At 42.3% G+C, this 17,145-nt stretch overlaps 1 pseudogene; it reads left to right on the top strand.

The window, feature by feature from the left end:
• Window positions 1-7,823: 7,823 nt before the first annotated feature.
• On the top strand, window positions 7,824-10,093 carry LOC100937764 (60 kDa heat shock protein, mitochondrial-like; annotated as a pseudogene).
• Window positions 10,094-17,145: the final 7,052 nt, after the last annotated feature.

A 17,145-nucleotide genomic window follows, 5' to 3' on the forward strand; every position in this document is an offset into this window, starting at 1 on the left:
TCTTGCAACCTCTACCTCCTGGGTTCAAGCAATTCTCCTGCCTCAGCCTCCTGAGTAGCTGGGACTACAGGCATGAGCCACCACGGCTGGTTAACTTTTGTATTTTTAGTGGAGACAGAGTTTCACCGTGTTGACCAGGCTGGTCTCGAACTCCTGACCTCAAATGATCCACCCACCTCAGCCTCCCAAAGTGCTGGAATCACAGGCTTGAGCCACCACACCCAGCCCCAGCTTGTATTTCAATACTGTCCTCTTTCTGTTCCAACAGTATTCCAATTTGGGTAATATATGTTTTATGGTTGCCTTACTTATTACGGACAGTGCTGCAGTAAATAAGCTTGTATATCTTGTCATTTTGCAAGTTTGCAAATATAACTGCAGGATAAATTCCTAAAAGTATAATTGATGTGTCAAAGAGTATACATATTTGTAATTTTTAAAGATGTTGACAAATTGCCGTCCATACTGGTCATGCCATTTTTCAGTTTTACCAGCAATGTAGTAGAGTGCCTGTTTTTCCTCCCTCACTTCAGTTGGTTATCACTTTTTTTTTTTTTTTTTTTGAGATGGAGTCTCTGTCTGTCGTCCAGGCTGGAGTGTAGTGACACGATCTCAGCTCACTGCAACCTGTATTTCCCGGGTTCAAGTTATTCTCCTGCCTCAGCCTCCCAAGTAGCTGAGATTACAAGTGTGTATCACCACACCTGGCTAACTTTTTTTTTATTTTTAGTAGAGACGGGGTTTTGCCATGTTGACCAGGTTGGTCTCGAACTCCTGACCTCAGGTGATCTGCCTGCCTCGGCCTCCCAAAGTGCTGGGATTACAGGCATGAGCCACCGCGCCTGACTTATCTCGGTATTGTTTTTATTTCACTTTTTAAAAATTATGAATGAGGTTGAACATCTTTTATATATTTAAGAACCATTGGTGTTTCCTTTTTTATGAAGTGTTTATTCCTATGTTTTGTCCATTTATCTGTTGGATATTAAAATTTTTAAGTTTTATTATTTTGTTAATTTTTTTTTTTTTTAAGAGACAGGGTCTTGCTCTGTCACCCAGGCTAGAGTGCAATGGTGAGATCATAGCTCACTGTAATCTCAAACTCCTAGACTCGATCTTCCTGCCTCAACCTCCTAGGTAAAGACTACAGGTGAATGCCACCACACCCAGCTAATTTTTGTATTTTTTTTTTGTGGAGAGAGGATCTTGCTGTGTTGTCCTGGCTGGTTTTTAGAATTTCTAGCGTCAAGTGATCCTCCTGCCTCAGTCTCTCAAAGCGCTGGGATTACAGGTGTGAGCCACTCTGCCTGGCCAAATATTAAGCTTTTAATATGGGTTTTTAGGAACTTTTCTTTTTCTTTTTCTTTTTTTTTTGAGACGGAGTCTCGCTCTGTTGCCCAGGCTGGAGTGCAGTGGTACGATCTTGGCTCACTGCAAGCTCTGCCTCCCGGGTTCACGCCATTCTCCTGCCTCAGCCTCCCGAGTAGCTGGTACTACAGGTGCCCGCCACCACGCCCAACTTTTTTTTTTTTTTTTTGTATTTTTAGTAGAGACGGGGTTTCACCGTGTTAGCCAGGATGATCTCGATCTCCTCACCTCGTGATCCACCCGCCTTGGCCTCCCAAAGTGCTGGGATTACAGGCGTGAGCCACTGCGACCGGCTGGAACTTTTCATATATTTTGGAAATTAGCTCTTTATGAAATGAGTTGCATACATTCTCCCCTCCCTGCCAGTTTATCATTTGACTTTGGTTTTCCATTTGTGGATTTGTTTGCCATGTAGAAATGTTTTCTCTTTATGTGGTCAGGTCAGCTTTCTTTTTTCTTTTCTTCTTTTATTTATTTTTTTCTTTTTTCAGACCGGGTCTCACTCTGCCACCCAGGCTGGAGTGCAGTGGTGCCATCATGGCTTACTGCAGCCTCGACTTCCAAGGAGTTAGGTGATCCTTCCACCTCAGACTCCTGGGTAGCTGGGAGTACAGGTGTGTACCACCACGCCCAGCTAATTTTTTGTATTTTTTTTAGAGACAGTATTTTGCCACGTTGCTCAGGCTGGAGACTTACTATCTCTACAATGACAAAAAAAATCCATTGTTCAGCTAGAGGTTCACATGTGATTCTTTATTTCTCCTGCTTCCATATCCTTTACATCCAATAATGGGTCTCAAATCCATCCACTTCTCTTTCCCATTGCTACTATCTTAGTGAAGCTTCTTAATTTAGGTCTCCCATCAGTTTTACTCCCTTCCATTCGTTACAGTATAGCCACAAGTGATCTTGCAGAAATGCAAATCTGATTATGTTGCTTTTTAAATATAACCCAGTGGCCAGGCACGGTGGCTCACGCCTGTAATCCCAACACTTTGGGAGGCCGAGACGGGCGTATCATGAGGTCAGGAGATCAAGACCATCCTGGCTAACACGGTGAAACCCTGTCTCTACTAAAAATACGAACAATTAGCCAGACGTAGTGGTGGGCGCCTGTAGTCCCAGCTACTTGGGAGGCTGAGGCAGGAGAATGGCGTGAACCTGGGAGGCGGAGCTTGCAGTGAGCCTAGATGGCGCCACTGCACTCCAGCCTGGGCGACAGATCGAGACTCTGTCTCAAAAAAATAAAATAAAAAATAAATATAACCCAGTAGTAATTTCCCAACTCTAACATAACTTGGAATACAATTGAAAGAGAGTGGAGAAAAACAAATGAGAGATGAGGACATACAGTTAGCAAATGTAGATTACTCTTGATTATGGGGAAAATTAAGAATATCTAGAGAAGAACCTAGGGTACAGGGAAAGGCTTTTGTTTGTTTTTTATGTATGTTTTCATCTTTCTTTTAATTTTAATTTTTTTTTTTTTGAGACGGAGTCTCGCTCTGTCACTCTGGAGTGCAGTAGCACCATCTGGGCTCACTGCAACCTCCACCTCCCGGGTTCATGCGATTCTTCTGCCTCAGCCTTCTGAGTAGCTGGAACTACAGGTGAGCACCACCACGCCCGGTTAATTTTTGTATTTTTAGTAGAGATGGGGTTTCACCATATTGGCCAGGCTGGTCTCGAACTCCTGACTTCGTGATCCACCCACCTCAGCCTCCCAAAGTGCTGGGATTACAGGTGTGAGCCACCGCTCCTGGCCCTATCTTGTCTTTTTAAAAGGTCATCATATCCACATGTGGAGGAGGAAAGCCAGTAGAGATATCAAGGTTGAAGATAGCAGATAAATACAATATGCTAAGAATGTAGAGTGAAATTATGAGGTAGAAAACTTAGAGTGGTAAATGTTTAGAACAGCTATAGTAGAGACTAGGAGAGGGTACTAACTCTAGAGTCTTGTAGGAATGCTGGGAAATACTGAGATTTTGATGAGATTAGAGATTTTGTAGTTTAAATACTGACACAGAAAAAAATATATACAGAAGGTTTTATGCGGAAGTACTATTGTACTTTTATGTGGCAGTACTTTGAAGACTTCAGTCTCCAAAGAACAGATTTTCCAAGAAATAAAAAGAGAAGGAACACTTCACAACTTGTTTTGTGAAGCTATTGTAAACTTTAAACCCAGAACTAGACAAGGACAGTATAATAAAAGTAAGGTATAGACCAATTTTATATAAAGAAATAAATGCAAAAGTCATAAAATATTAGAAAATTGAACACACACACACGTGGCAAAGTCGTGTTTATCCCAAAGATGCTAGAATGGTGTAATATTAGAAAACATGTAGTCCCACCACATCAACAGATTAAGAGAGAAAAATCTATATGATCCTCTCAAGTCATTGTAGAAAAATTATTTGATAAATGTCTTTCAAGCAAATATTTTCAAAGCTCTTAGCAAATGAGACAAGAAAAGGAATGTCTAGACCAGGCGCCATGGCTTATGCCTATAATCCAAGCACTTTTGGAGGCCAAGACTGGCAGATCACTTGAGGACAGGACTTGGAGACCAGCTGGCCAACGTGGAGAAACCCCATCTCTACTAAAAATATAAAAATTAGCTGGGCATGTTGGTGCATACCTGTAATCCTAGCTACTCAGGACACTGAGGCATGAGAATTGCTTGAGCCCAGCAGGCAGAGGTTGCAGTAAGCCGAGATTGTGGCCACTGCACTCCAGCCTGGGTGACAGAGGGAAACTCTGTCTCAAAAAGAAAAGAAGTGCTGGGCACAGTGACTCACACCTGTAATCTCAGCGCTTTGGGAGGCTGAGGCAGGTGGATCATGAGGTCAAGAGATCGAGACCATCCTGGCCAACCTGGTGAAACCCCGTCTCTACTAAAAATACAAAAATTAGCTGGGCATGTTGGCACGTGCCTGTAGTCCCAGCTACTTGGGAGGCTGAGCAGGAGAATCGCTTGAATCTGGGAGGCGGAGGTTGCAGTGAGCCGAGATCATGCCACTGTACTCCAGCCTGGCGACTAAGTAAGACTCCATCTCAAAAAAACAAGAAAGAAAGAAAAGAAGAAAAGGAATGTCTAAAACCTGATAGAGTTTATCAGGGAACAGGCTTGGTATCACAGCTTCTGTTATATATTTTATTGGAGGCCTTATTGTCCAATAAGATGTTTTTAAATGTTAAAAGGATTAATAAAAAAGATATAAAAAAGATATTTTTTTTTTCAGATGGAGTCTCACTCTGTCGCCCAGGCAGGAGTGCAATGGTGCGATCTCTGCTCACTGCAGCCTCTGCCTCCCAAATTCAAGAAATTCTCTGCCTCAGCCTCCTGAGTAGCTGAAATTACAGGTGCCCACCACCACGCCTGGCTAATTTTTTTGTATATTTAGTAGAGACGGGGTTTCACCATCTTGGCCAGGCTGGTCTTGAACTCCTGATCTCGTGATCCACCCACCTTGGCTTCCCAAAGTGCTGGGATTACAGGCATGAGTTACTGTGCCCAGCCATAAAAAAGATACTGAGTCCAGGAGTTGCTTGAGTGCCAGCTAATTTTTGTATTTTTTGTAGAGACAGGGTCTCACCATGTTGCCCAGGCTTGTCTTGAACTCCTGGGCTCAAGCGATCTCACCCATCTCCACCTCCCAAAATACTGGGATTATGGGCATGAGCCACTGTGCCCAGCTGGTTGTTCTGTTTTAACATGGCATATTGTGTTACTTGATTTTTTTTTTTTTTTTTTTTTTGTTGAGACAGAGTCTCGCTCTTTTGCCCAGGCTGGAGTGCAGTGGCGCGATCTTGTCTCACTGCAAGCTCCACCTCCCGGGTTCACACCATTCTCCTGCCTCAGCCTCCCGAGTAGCTGGGACTACAGGCGCCCGCCACCACGGCCGGCTAATTTTTTGTATTTTTAGTAGAGACGGGGTTTCACCATGTTAGCCAGGATGGTCTTGATCTCCTGACCTCATGATCCGCCTGTCTCGGCCTCCCAAAGTGCTGGGATTACAGGCGTGAGCCACCATGCCTGGCCCACCTTTTTAAAAAAAATATGTTTCTGGGACCGGGTGTGGTAGCTCACGCCTGTAATCCCAGCACTTTGGGAGGCCAAGGCAGACGGATCACCAGGTCAGGAGTTCAAGACCAGGAGTTCAAGACCCAGCCTGGCTAACATGGTGAAACCCTGTATCTACTACAAAAAATCAGCCAGGCGTTGTGGCGTGCGCCTGTAATCCCAGCTACTCGGGAGGCTGAGGCAGGAGAAACGCTTGAACCTGGGAGGCGGAGGTTGCAGTGAGCTGAGATTGCGCCACTGCCCTCCAGCCTGGGCGGCAGAGCGAGATTCCATCGCAAAAAGAAAAAAAGAAATAAGGAACAACAAAAGAGCACTACTTTGCAACCCTTAATAAAGCAGTTGATCAAGGCAATAATTATCAAAGGCTGCTAAAACCATTATATTAAAAATTGATTGTGTATCACAAAAAAGGAAAACTATATACCAATATCTCTTATGAATATAGATGTTAAAAAAAAAAACCCTTAACAAATTATTAGCAAACTGAATTCAGAAACATTTTTTTTTGTTTTGACCGAGTCTTGCTCTGTCGCCCAGGCTGGAATGCAATGGCGGGATCTCAACTCACGGCAACATCCACCTCCTGGGTTCAAGCAAGTCTCCTGCCTCAGCCTCCCGAATAGCTGGGATTACAGGCACGTGCCACCACACCTGGCTGATTTTTTGTATTTTTTAGTACAGACGGGGGTTTCACCATGTTGACCAGGCTGGTCTCGAACTCCTGACCTCGTGATCTGCCCGCCTCAGCCTCCCAAAGTGCTGGGATTACAGGCATGAGCCACTGCACCCAGCCTGTTCCTTATTTCTTTATTATTTTGTATTCATCTATAAAGGAGGATTTTCTTCATCGACTACTTGGTTATTCTGAGAAACAATTCATATAGAAAAGGCAGGCTATATATTCAACTTGTTTTTATTTGCTAGTTTTAGGAATAGTAAATTGAGTGTGTAATATCCTCTTAAAGATGATCAATTAGGGTTTTGAAAAATTATTATGAACTTATGGATTTTATTAAATTTGGCGTGTTTACATTCTTTGTAGTTATTCTTTTTGATGCTCAAACTGTACCATCTTTGGACAATAGCAACCCACTGAAGTTGATTCTTTTTAAATATTATTCATTTAATTTTTGACTTTTTTCAATAGCAACGGTATTTCCCAGGCTGGTCTTGAACTCCTGGGCTCAAGCACACCTCCTGCCTCAGCCTCCTAAAATGCTAGGATTACAGGTGTGAGCCCCCATGCCCAGCTTCTAAAGTTGATTCTTTAATCCTTTTGACATACCCCCAGTAGTCTTTGATAGCTTTCTTGCTTACTGCTGTGAAGATGCCTTATATGTACTGTCTCTTTTTATTGTTGCCATTGTATCTTTTGGATCTATTCCTACAAGTGGGACTGTTGGGTTGAAGGGTAAATACACATATAATTTTGGTAGGTAGTGTGAAAGGTGTTATTTTATTTTGTCTTTCCACAAGCAATATATGAAAGTGCCCTCCCCGCCTTTTTGTTTGTTTGTTTGTTTGTTTGTTTGTTTGCTTGTAGAGACAGGGTTTCGCTCTGTTGCTTATGCTGGAGTGCAAGGGTATGATCTTGGCTCACTGCAGCCTCAAGCTATCCTTCCACCTCACCCTTCTGAGTAGCTAGGACTACAGGCATATGCCACCATGCCTGGCTTATTTAAAAACTTTTTTTTTTTTTTTTAAGAGATGGGGCATTGCTATATTGCCCAGGCTGAAAGTACCTTTTAACCCACAGTCTCACCAACAGTTTGTTGTAAGCTTCTGGATTTTTGCCAGTCTGGCAGGTGAGAAATGGTATCTCCATGTAGTTTTGTTTTTGTTTTTGTTTTTGAGATGGAGTCTCGCTCTGTTGCCCAGGCTGGAGTGCAGTGGCGCGATCTCTGCTCACTGCAAGCTCCGCCTCCCGGGTTTATGGCATTCTCCTGCCTCAGCCTCCCGAGTAGCTGGGACTACAGGCGTCCGCCACCACGCCCGGCTAATTTTTTTGTATTTTTTAGTAGAGAGGGGGTTTCACCGTGTTAGCCAGGATGGTTTTGATCTCCTGACCACGTGATACGCCCGCCTTGGCCTCCCAAAGTGCTGCGATTACAGCGTGAGCCACCACGCCCTGCCTACTCCGTGTAGTTTTAATGTGAGCATATTTTTATGTTCAAAATCACATTTTAATAAGTTGATGATAGCAAACCTGCATTAACATTTAAAGAAGGCAGGCCAAGCATGGTGGCTCATGTTTGTAATCCCAGCACTTTGTAAGGCCAAGGCGGGAGAATCACTTGGGTGCAGAAGTTTGAGACCAGCCTGGGCAATATAGTGAGACCCTATCTCTATAAAAATTTTTAGCCCTCACTCGCCGCCGATGACCTGTCTCGCTGCGTGCACGCCCTGCCGCCGCCCCGCAGAAATGCTTCCGTTACCCACAGTCTTTTGCCAGATGAGACTTGTGTCCAGGGTACTGGCTCCTCATCTCACTGGGGCTTATGCCAAAGATGTAAAATTTGGTGCAGATGCCCGAGCCTTAATGCTTCAAGGTATAGACCTTTTAGCTGATGCTGTAGCCCTTACAGTGGGGCCAAAGGGAAGAAGAACAGTGATTATTAACAGAGCTGGGGAAGTCCCAAAGTAACAAAAGATGGTGTGACTGTTGCAAAGTCAATAGACTTAAAGGATAAATATAAAAACATTGGAGCTAAACTTGTTCAAGATGTTGCCAATAACACAAATGAAGAGACTGGGGATGGCACTACCACTGCTACTGTACTGGCACGCTCTATAGCCAAGGAAGGCTTCGAGAAGATTAGCAAAGGTGCTAATCCAGTGGAAATCAGGAGAGGTGTGATGTTAGTTGTTGATGCTGTAATTGCTGAACTTAAAAAGCAGTCTAAACCTGTGACCACCCCTGAAGAAATTGCACAGGTTGCTACAATTTCTGCAAACGGAGACAAAGAAATTGGCAATATCTCTGATGCAGTGAAAAAGGTTGGAAGAAAGGGTGTCATCACAGTAAAGGATGGAAAAACACTGAATGGTGAATTAGAAATTATTGAAGGCATAAAGTTTGATCGAGGCTATATTTCTTCATACTTTATTAATACATCAAAAGGACAGAAATGTGAATTCCAGGATGCCTATGTTCTGTTGAGTGAAAAGAAAATTTCTAGTGTCCAGTCCATTGTACCTGCTCTTGAAATTGCCAATGCTCACCGTAAGCCTTTGGTCATAATCGCTGAAGACGTTGATGGAGAAGCTCTAAGTACACTCGTCTTGAATAGGCTAAAGATTGGTCTTCAGGTTGTGGCAATCAAGGCTCCAGGGTTTGGTGACAATAGAAAGAACCAGCTTAAAGATATGGCAATTGCTACTGGTAGTGCAGTGTTTGGAGAAGAGGGGTTGACCCTAAATCTTGAAGATGTTCAGCCTCATGACTTAGGAAACATTGGAGAGGTCATTGTGACCAAAGACGATGCCATGCTCTTAAAAGGAAAAGGTGACAAGGCTCAAATTGAAAAACGTATTCAAGAAATCATTGAGCAGTTAGATGTCACAACTAGTGAATATGAAAAGGAAAAACTGAACGGCTGGCAAAACTTTCAGATGTAGTAGCTCTGCTGAAGGTTGGTGGGACAAGTGATGCTGAAGTGAATGAAAAGAAAGACAGAGTTTGGATGCCCTTAATGCTACAAGAGCTGCTGTTGAAGAAGGCATTGTATTGGGAGGGGGTTGTGCCCTGCTTCGATGCATTCTAGCCTTGGACTCACTGACTCCAGCTAATGAAGATCAAAAAATTGGTATAGAAATTATTAAAAGAACACTCAAAATTCCAGCAATGACCATTGCTAAGAATGCAGGTGTTGAAGGATCTTTGATAGTTGAGAAAATTATGCAAATTTCCTCAGAAGTTGGTTATGATGCTATGGTTGGAGATTTTGTGAATATGGTGGAAAAATGAATTATCAACCCAACAAAGGTTGCGAGAACTGCTTTATTGGATGCTGCTGGTGTGACCTCTCTGTTAACTACAGCAGAAGTTGTAGTCACAGAAATTCCTAAAGAAGAGAAGGACCCTGGAATGGGTGCAATGGGTGGAATGGGAGGTGGTATGGGAAGTGGCATGTTCTAACTCCTAGACTAGTACTTTACCTTTATTAATGAACTGTGACAGGAAGCCCAAGGCAGTCTTCCTCACCAATAACTTCAGAGAAGTCAGTTGGAGAAAAATGAAGAAAAAGGCTGGCTGAAAATCACTATAACCATCAGTTACTGGTTTCAGTTGACAAAATATATAATGGTTTACTGCTGTCATTGTCCATGCCTACAGATAATTTATTTTGTATTTTTGAATAAAAAACATTTGTACATCCCTGATACTGGGTACAAGAGCCATGTACCAATGTGTGGCTTTCAACTTAAATCACTGAGGCATTTTTAGTACCATTCTGTTAAAATCAGGATTTTAGTGCTTGCCACCACCAGATGAGAAGTTAAGCAGCCTTTCTGTGGAGAGTGAGAATAATTGTGTACAAAGTAGAGAAATATCCAATTATGTGACAACCTTTGTGTAATAAAAATTTGTTTAAAGTTAAAAAAATTTTGTTTAATTAGTGAGGCATGGTGGCATGTGCCTGTAGTCCCAGCTACTCAGGAGGCATGGGTGGGAGGATCAATTGAGCCCAGGATGTCAAGGCTGCAGCGAGGCACAATGAAGGCACTTCACTCCAGCCTGGGCAACGGAGCAAGACCCTATCTCAAAAAAAAAAAAAGAAGTTTGTCTTTAGCAATCTAAAATTTGACAAGTTTGCTTTGACTCTCTAGCTGCAGGTTCATAACCCAAGTTTATAGTAAAAAATAAGATGGATTTGTTATATTCAACATGGTGTAGTAAATATCAAGTATAGGTGAAAAATATATTTCATATTCGTAAAATACTATATAATAAAGTACTTTTATATAGTAAAATACTATATAATAAACAAAGTACTTTATAGTCACCTGATTTGACTGCCTTGATAATCCCTGAGAGATAAGTAGGATAGATACTTATTAGATACCCATTAAACAGAGTAGTATACTAAGAAGTATACAGATACTACTTAGATGCCCATTTTGTAGAAGAGGAAACTGATGTTTTAAGAATGTGATTTTCCAGTTTAACACAGCAAGTGGGTGCCCCCTTTGTCAGCACATATACTAACACAGCAAGCAGTAGAGCTGGATTTGAATTTCAAACTTCTGATCTACCCACTACAAATTCTGTACTTTCTTTTCCCAGTATTTGCTAAAGGAGACACAACCCGTTTTACCCAGGAGGTGGCAGTGTTTCTCTTACTGTTATATTTATTGGGCTCTCACTTTCCCACTGAAGGTGAAATACTTAAAAAGTGAAAATTGTATTCTTTCAGTGAATAATCTGGAGTTAAATTATGTTTACCTGTTAATGATAATAAGATTGGTAAAGTTGGTGCCTGCCTTCTAGGAGTTGACAATCTAGCTTCTAGGAGTTGACAATCTAGGAGCAAGAGGTGGAGGCGGAACTGTGAAGCAGAGTCCAAAATAGCCTAAAAAGGCTGGCTGTCGTGGCTCACACCTGTAATCTCAGCACTTTGGGAGGCTGAGGCAGGCAGATTACTTGAGGTCAAGAGTTCGAGACCAGCCTGGCCAACATGGCGAAACCCCATCTCTACTAAAAATACAAAAATTAGCCAGGCATGGTAGCGTGCACCTGTAATCCCAACTACTGGGGAGGCTGAGGCAGGAGAATCGCTTGCACCTGGGAGGCAGAGGCTGCATGAGTCGAGATTGTGCTGCTGCACTCCAGCCTGGGCAACAGAGCAATATTCTGTCTCAAAAAAAAAAAATAGCCTATGAAAATTTCAAACAAAGTGTTATAGGAATACAAATTTGTAATGGAGCTCTTGATGTGATGTCTTTAATGGCAGTTTAACTTTAGTCCACAGGTGAGAGTGGGCTTACTCTACTGTTAGGAAACACAGGTAAGTTCAAGCTCTCTGACTTCCAAGACACAAAAATAGGCAATAAAAAAAAATCAGGCCAGGCATGGTGGCTCATACCTGTAATCCCAGCACTTTGGAAGGCTGAGGCAAGAGGATCTCCCTTAAGGTCATGAGTTTGAGACTAGCCTGGGCAACATAATGAGACCCCTGTCTCTATAACAAATTTAAAAATTAGCCAGGCCTGGTGGCATGTGCCTGTAGTCCTTGCTATTTGTTGGGGGGTGGTGCTGAGGCAGGAGGATCGCTAGAGGACCATGTCTCAAAAAACAAAAAAGGAAAAAAAGAAAACAATATATTGTAAACATAAAAGGAAAAGCTCCTAGATGTTCTAATGTGCCATTCCATCACTGCCAGCACTACTTTTACCTTTTTTTTTTTTTATTTTGAATCGGAGTCTCGCTCTGTTGCCCAGGCTGGAGTGCAGTGGTGAGATCTTGGCTCACTGCAAACTCTACCTTCTGGGTTCCCACCATTCTCCTGCCTCAGCCTCCCGAGTAGCTGGGACTACAGGTGCCCACCACCACGCCCGGCTCATTTTTTTTGTATTTTTAGTAGAGATGGGGTTTCACCGTGTTAGCCAGGATGGTCTCGATCTCCTGACCTCATGATCCACCCGCCTCAGCCTCCCAAAGTGCTGGGATTACAGGTGTGAGCCACTGCGCCCAGCCTTACCATTTTTAATTAGTAACATTTTTTTCAGATGTAAATTTTGTGCTCTGAGACAGTCCATTTATTCATTTAACAAATATTTTAAAATTTTAAATTAGCCAGGTCCTGCTGAATGCTAAGGATATAATGGTGTACAAAACAGTCACGGTCTCTGTCCTCATCAAGCTTATGCTTCTGGTGAAGGCTGCTCATGACTAGTGACCTTATAACTAATGTATATTTATATTTTAACAATTACTTTTTCAGCACCATATGAACAGGAAAAATAGAAAAACAATTATTTCTTACATTCAAATCTCTCTCTTTCTCTCTCTCTTTTTTTTTTGAGACAGTCTCCCTCTGTTGCCCAGGCTAGAGTGCAGTAGCGTAATCTCGGCTCACTGCAACCTCTGCCTCTGGGTTCAAGTGATTCTCCTGCCTCAGACTCTTGAGTAGCTGGGACTACAGGGCCACATGACCACGTCCGGCTAATTTTTTGTATTTTTAATAGAGATAGGGTTTCACCATGTTGGCCAGGCTGGTCTTGAACTTCTGACCTCAAGTGATCTGCCTGCCTCAGCCTCCCAAAGTGCTGGGATTACAGGTGTGAGCCACCGTCCCCAGCCCTTACATTCAAATCTTATGTTTCACCTGAGAGTTTTAGTCCTAATTATCTGGAAAGCAGGTTTCAAGCAAATTATCTTCTAAATATATAGCGAATCAAAACTCAGGTAGAATCTTCATTAGTAGTGCTTCTCAGCAAATGTGGTTTTCAACAAACCTCTTGCTGTTTGTGTTGTAAGTTTATCCCTAGAAATATTACCCAGTGTGTAAGTTAAGAGCAAGTCAGAATATTGAATATGACTACTACGTGAGGTAAGGGGCTGGCTTGAGGAAAATAGTTGAATCTTTCACTTCTGGATTCCTAGGATTATTCCTTTATTATTTCTGACCCCAAAGTACATATTTACTGGAATTTTTAATTTTACGGGCAAATAGAAAGGACAGAATTGAGTCAAGAAATCTGAATTCTGGCCAGGAGCAGTGGCTCACAGCTATAATCCCAACACTTTGGGAGGCCGAGGAGGGCAGATCACCTGAGGTTAGGAGTTTGAGACCAGCCTGGCCAACATGGTGAAACCCCGTCTCTACTAAAAATACAAAAATTAGCTGGGCGTGGTGACGTGCTTGTAATCCCAGCTGCTCCAGAGGCTGAGGCAGGGGAATTGCTTGAACCCGGGAGGTGGAGGTTGCAGTGAGCCGAGATCGCGCCATTGCACTCCAGCCTGGGCAACAGAGTGAGACTCCATCTCAAAAAAAGAAAAAAAGAAAAGAAGAAGAAATCTGGATTCTGGTGTCACTTATGCTGCTATTTGACCCCTATGACCTTGTGTAAGTGAGCTTGCCTCTCTGGGATTTGTTTTTTTAATCTGAAAATGAGAGAGGACAAGGGGAAGGAACTATCCAATTAATTATTGTTTTGGCTCATTATCATCCCCACAGTCTCATACTTCTTGCAATATTTAGATTTAACCGTATGAAATTGCTAGTATTCAATGATATGAAAAGATTAAGATTTGACCTACGGAGACAGCAGTTTCCTTTGAGTCAGCCTAATTGTTGAATCAGTTGTGGGCCCTATTGGGATCATCTGAATTATTTATTTTAGGGATAGATGAGGCCAAGGCCAAGCAAAACTAATGCCTCAGGTGTGAAGGAAACACACATTTAGAGAATATACCTTTCTGGTAGGTGATAAAATAAAAATAAAAAGAGAATACAATGAATACCACCATATAATCAATGTAGTATATTCTGGGTTACATAGAATTCATTCTAGTCTTTTCTTTCTACAATATGCTAATTTTCTAGCCCAGTGATTCTAAATGATTTGGTTCCTGTATTCCTTCAGCGTCCAGCAAAGGAAAAGTCCATCTGACAATTTTATTAGAATATTCTCTGTAGCAATGTTTGCCCAGGAATATCTGTTGCTATAGGAGAAGAGAGCCTGTTAGCACTGATATCCAGGTGTGAAAGAAATAATTCTTCAGAGCTGTCTTTTTCCTTGTTCACCAGTGAGGTAAGTCAAAGAGGTAAAAAGACAAACTTTTCCAATTTTTTGTTTTAGACCAATTTTGTCATTCCATCCTACATCAGAAGGGGTCACGGCTAAGCTTTGCTTTATTGTTTGATGTAGCTCATTAACATTTCTTGCCTAAGGAACTGGTATGTTCAATAAACTGTTTTTGTTTGTTTGTTTCTTTTTTTTTTTTTTTTTTTTACTTTCCATAAGACATAATCTCATCTTTTTTACCAGGAAATAAATTCAACTTTTTTTTTTTTTGAGACAGAGTCTCACTCTGTTGCCCAGGCTGGAGTGCGGTGGCATGATCTCAGCTCACTGCAACCTCTGCCTCCCAGGTTCAAGCGATTCTCCTGCCTCAGTCTCCCAAGTAGCTGGGATTACAGGCATGTGCCACCACGCCTGGCTAATTTTTGTATTTTTAGTAGAGACAGGGTTTCACTATGTTGACTAGGCTGGTCTCGAACTCCTCACCTCAAGTGATCCGCCCACCTCGGCCTCCCAAAGTGCTAGGATTACAGGCATGAGCCACCACGCCTGGCCAATAAACTCAACTTTTTGGACTATTTCCGTTACATAGCCTTTTGGACACAAAAGTTAATCAGTGGAATGGGAAGAAAATCCACAGGGAGTACTTATACCTAGGGAAAAATGTTTCTTTGGCTCTAATATACCTTGTTCAGGTCTCTAAGCCACAATCAGAGCCTCACACACAAACTGACCTGTCTCATTGCTTTCAACCACATATACCACCCCAGCCTGTCTCCATTGGAATGTCTGGCTAGGGTCCAGCACATCTACAGGTAATACATTCTTCTGAATTCTCCACTCTGATATGGAGGGGCCAATAGAAGCATGCAAACATTTTTCTTTCTTTTTCTTTTTCTTTTATTTTGAGACAGGATCTCACTTTGGTTGCCTGGGTTGGAGTACAGTGGTGCCATCTCAGCTCACTGCAGCCTCGACCTCCCAGGCTCAGGTGACTCTCCCAACTCAGCCTCCTGAGGAGTTGGGACTACAGATATGCACTACCATGCCTGGCTAGTTTTTTGTATTTTTAGCAGAAATGGGGTTTTGCCATGTTGCCATGTTGCCATGTTGCCCACATTGGTCTTGAACTCCTGGACTGAGAAGCAATCTGCCCACCTCAGCCTCCCAAAGTGCTGGGACATTTTTCAGCTACATTTTGGGGTTGATCTAGCCCCTACTCCTTCACCTTGGACACTTGTTTAAAAGAGTGGTTTTTCTGGAGAAATCACAAACAAGCCTATATTGAATCAGGTACAAATGTCTCTTCCCCAAAGAAGTTACAGATAACTCTCATTTTGTTTTTTTCCCTTCAAAACAATTCCTGATTGCTGGGTTCATGAGAACCAAGAATTAGAGAGGCATTGACTAAATCTGGAAAAATGTGGGCAATGTAATGGGCAAAGCAGAAGGGCGTCAAAGTAAATACACTGGAGGAAGTAGGATTCTTCCTCCCGTATACTTCCTGAATCTAACCACAGAACACCATTACCTTCCCCATCATTTCCACAGAATTCCATAACTCCTTTACAAATATACTCACCTGTAATGCCAGCAGTTTTGGAGACTGAGGTGGGCAAATTGCTTGAGCTGAGGAATTCAAGAACAGCCTGGGTAACATGATGAAACCCCGTCTCTACCAAAAAAAAAAAAAAAAAAAATTACAAAAGTTAGCCAGGTGTGGTGGTGCATGCCTGTAGTCCCAGCTACAGGGTGGGGAGGGGTGGGGTGGGTTCGAGGATCACCTGAACCTGGGGAAGTCAAAGCTGCCTGTTGTGAGCCGTGATTGTGCTACTGCACTCCAGCCTAGGTGACAGAGCGAGATCCTGTCATAAAAAAAATATATGTTTATAATATATATACTCACCAGAATGAAGGATTTAGTTTCCAGTTTTGTTGGTGCTCTTTAACATAATACACCTTTGGCATCAGTTTGCATATCTGGGTCATTTTACTTCTGTGGTCCTAACTTACTAGATTATAAAAATTTAGATTTTTAGGCCGGGCGCTGTGGTTCACACCTATAATCCCAGCACTTTGGGAGGCCAAGGTGGGTGGATTGCCTGAGGTCAGGAGTTCGAGACCAGACTGGCCAAAATGGTGAAACCCTGTCTGTACTAAAAATACAAAAAATTAGCCGGGTGTGGTAGCAAGCGCCTGTAATCCTAGCTACTTAGGAAGCTGAGGCAGGATAATTGCTTGAACCCAGGAGGTAGAGGTTGCAGTGAGCCAAGATCATGCCGTTGTACTCCAGCCTGGGTGACAGAGAGAGACCCTGTCTCAAAAACAAACAAACAAACAAAAATTTAGGTTTTTGTATTAGTTCACATAAGTAGAGCTTATTGAATTAGATCCTTCTTTTATCTCCCTTCTATCTGATATTCTCTACTTGTAGAGTAGAGGAATGGGGTTAAATCTTAGGATGCATGGAAGTCCTCCTTTTTTTCTGCCAGATTTGTTTTTATTTCTTGGATGATGGGACTCAAAGAGAAATTGGAGCTGGGGTGTCTTGTATCTAGTGATTTTTGATTTTGTATTATTTTGTTTCCTTTTTTTTCTAGAGATGAGACATATTCAACCAATTTCCAGGAGACTGAGAATTATGAAAATAATTTATTAATAATCAGGTTGTATGCTTATGGGAGAGAGGGAAGAAATTAGATTGGATGATCCCTGAAACTTTTCGAGGTATGTAGTTTAGCCTGCTTGATTCTAGGATAATCTTTTGAATGTAACTAAGACGCCAGTTTTTGGAATTGCTCACTTCGGATCTTCAAATTTGGGTTATATGATACCCAGAGGGATACACGCTGGCAGGTGGTAGAGTAATTAATCACAATGAAGCTAGCATCTATTGAGTGTTTACCAAGTGTCAGGCACCTTCTTAAGGGCTTTAT

Source organism: Pongo abelii, chromosome 10 (genome assembly GCF_028885655.2).
Source record: "Pongo abelii isolate AG06213 chromosome 10, NHGRI_mPonAbe1-v2.0_pri, whole genome shotgun sequence".
Classification (NCBI taxonomy): Eukaryota; Metazoa; Chordata; class Mammalia; order Primates; family Hominidae; genus Pongo; species Pongo abelii.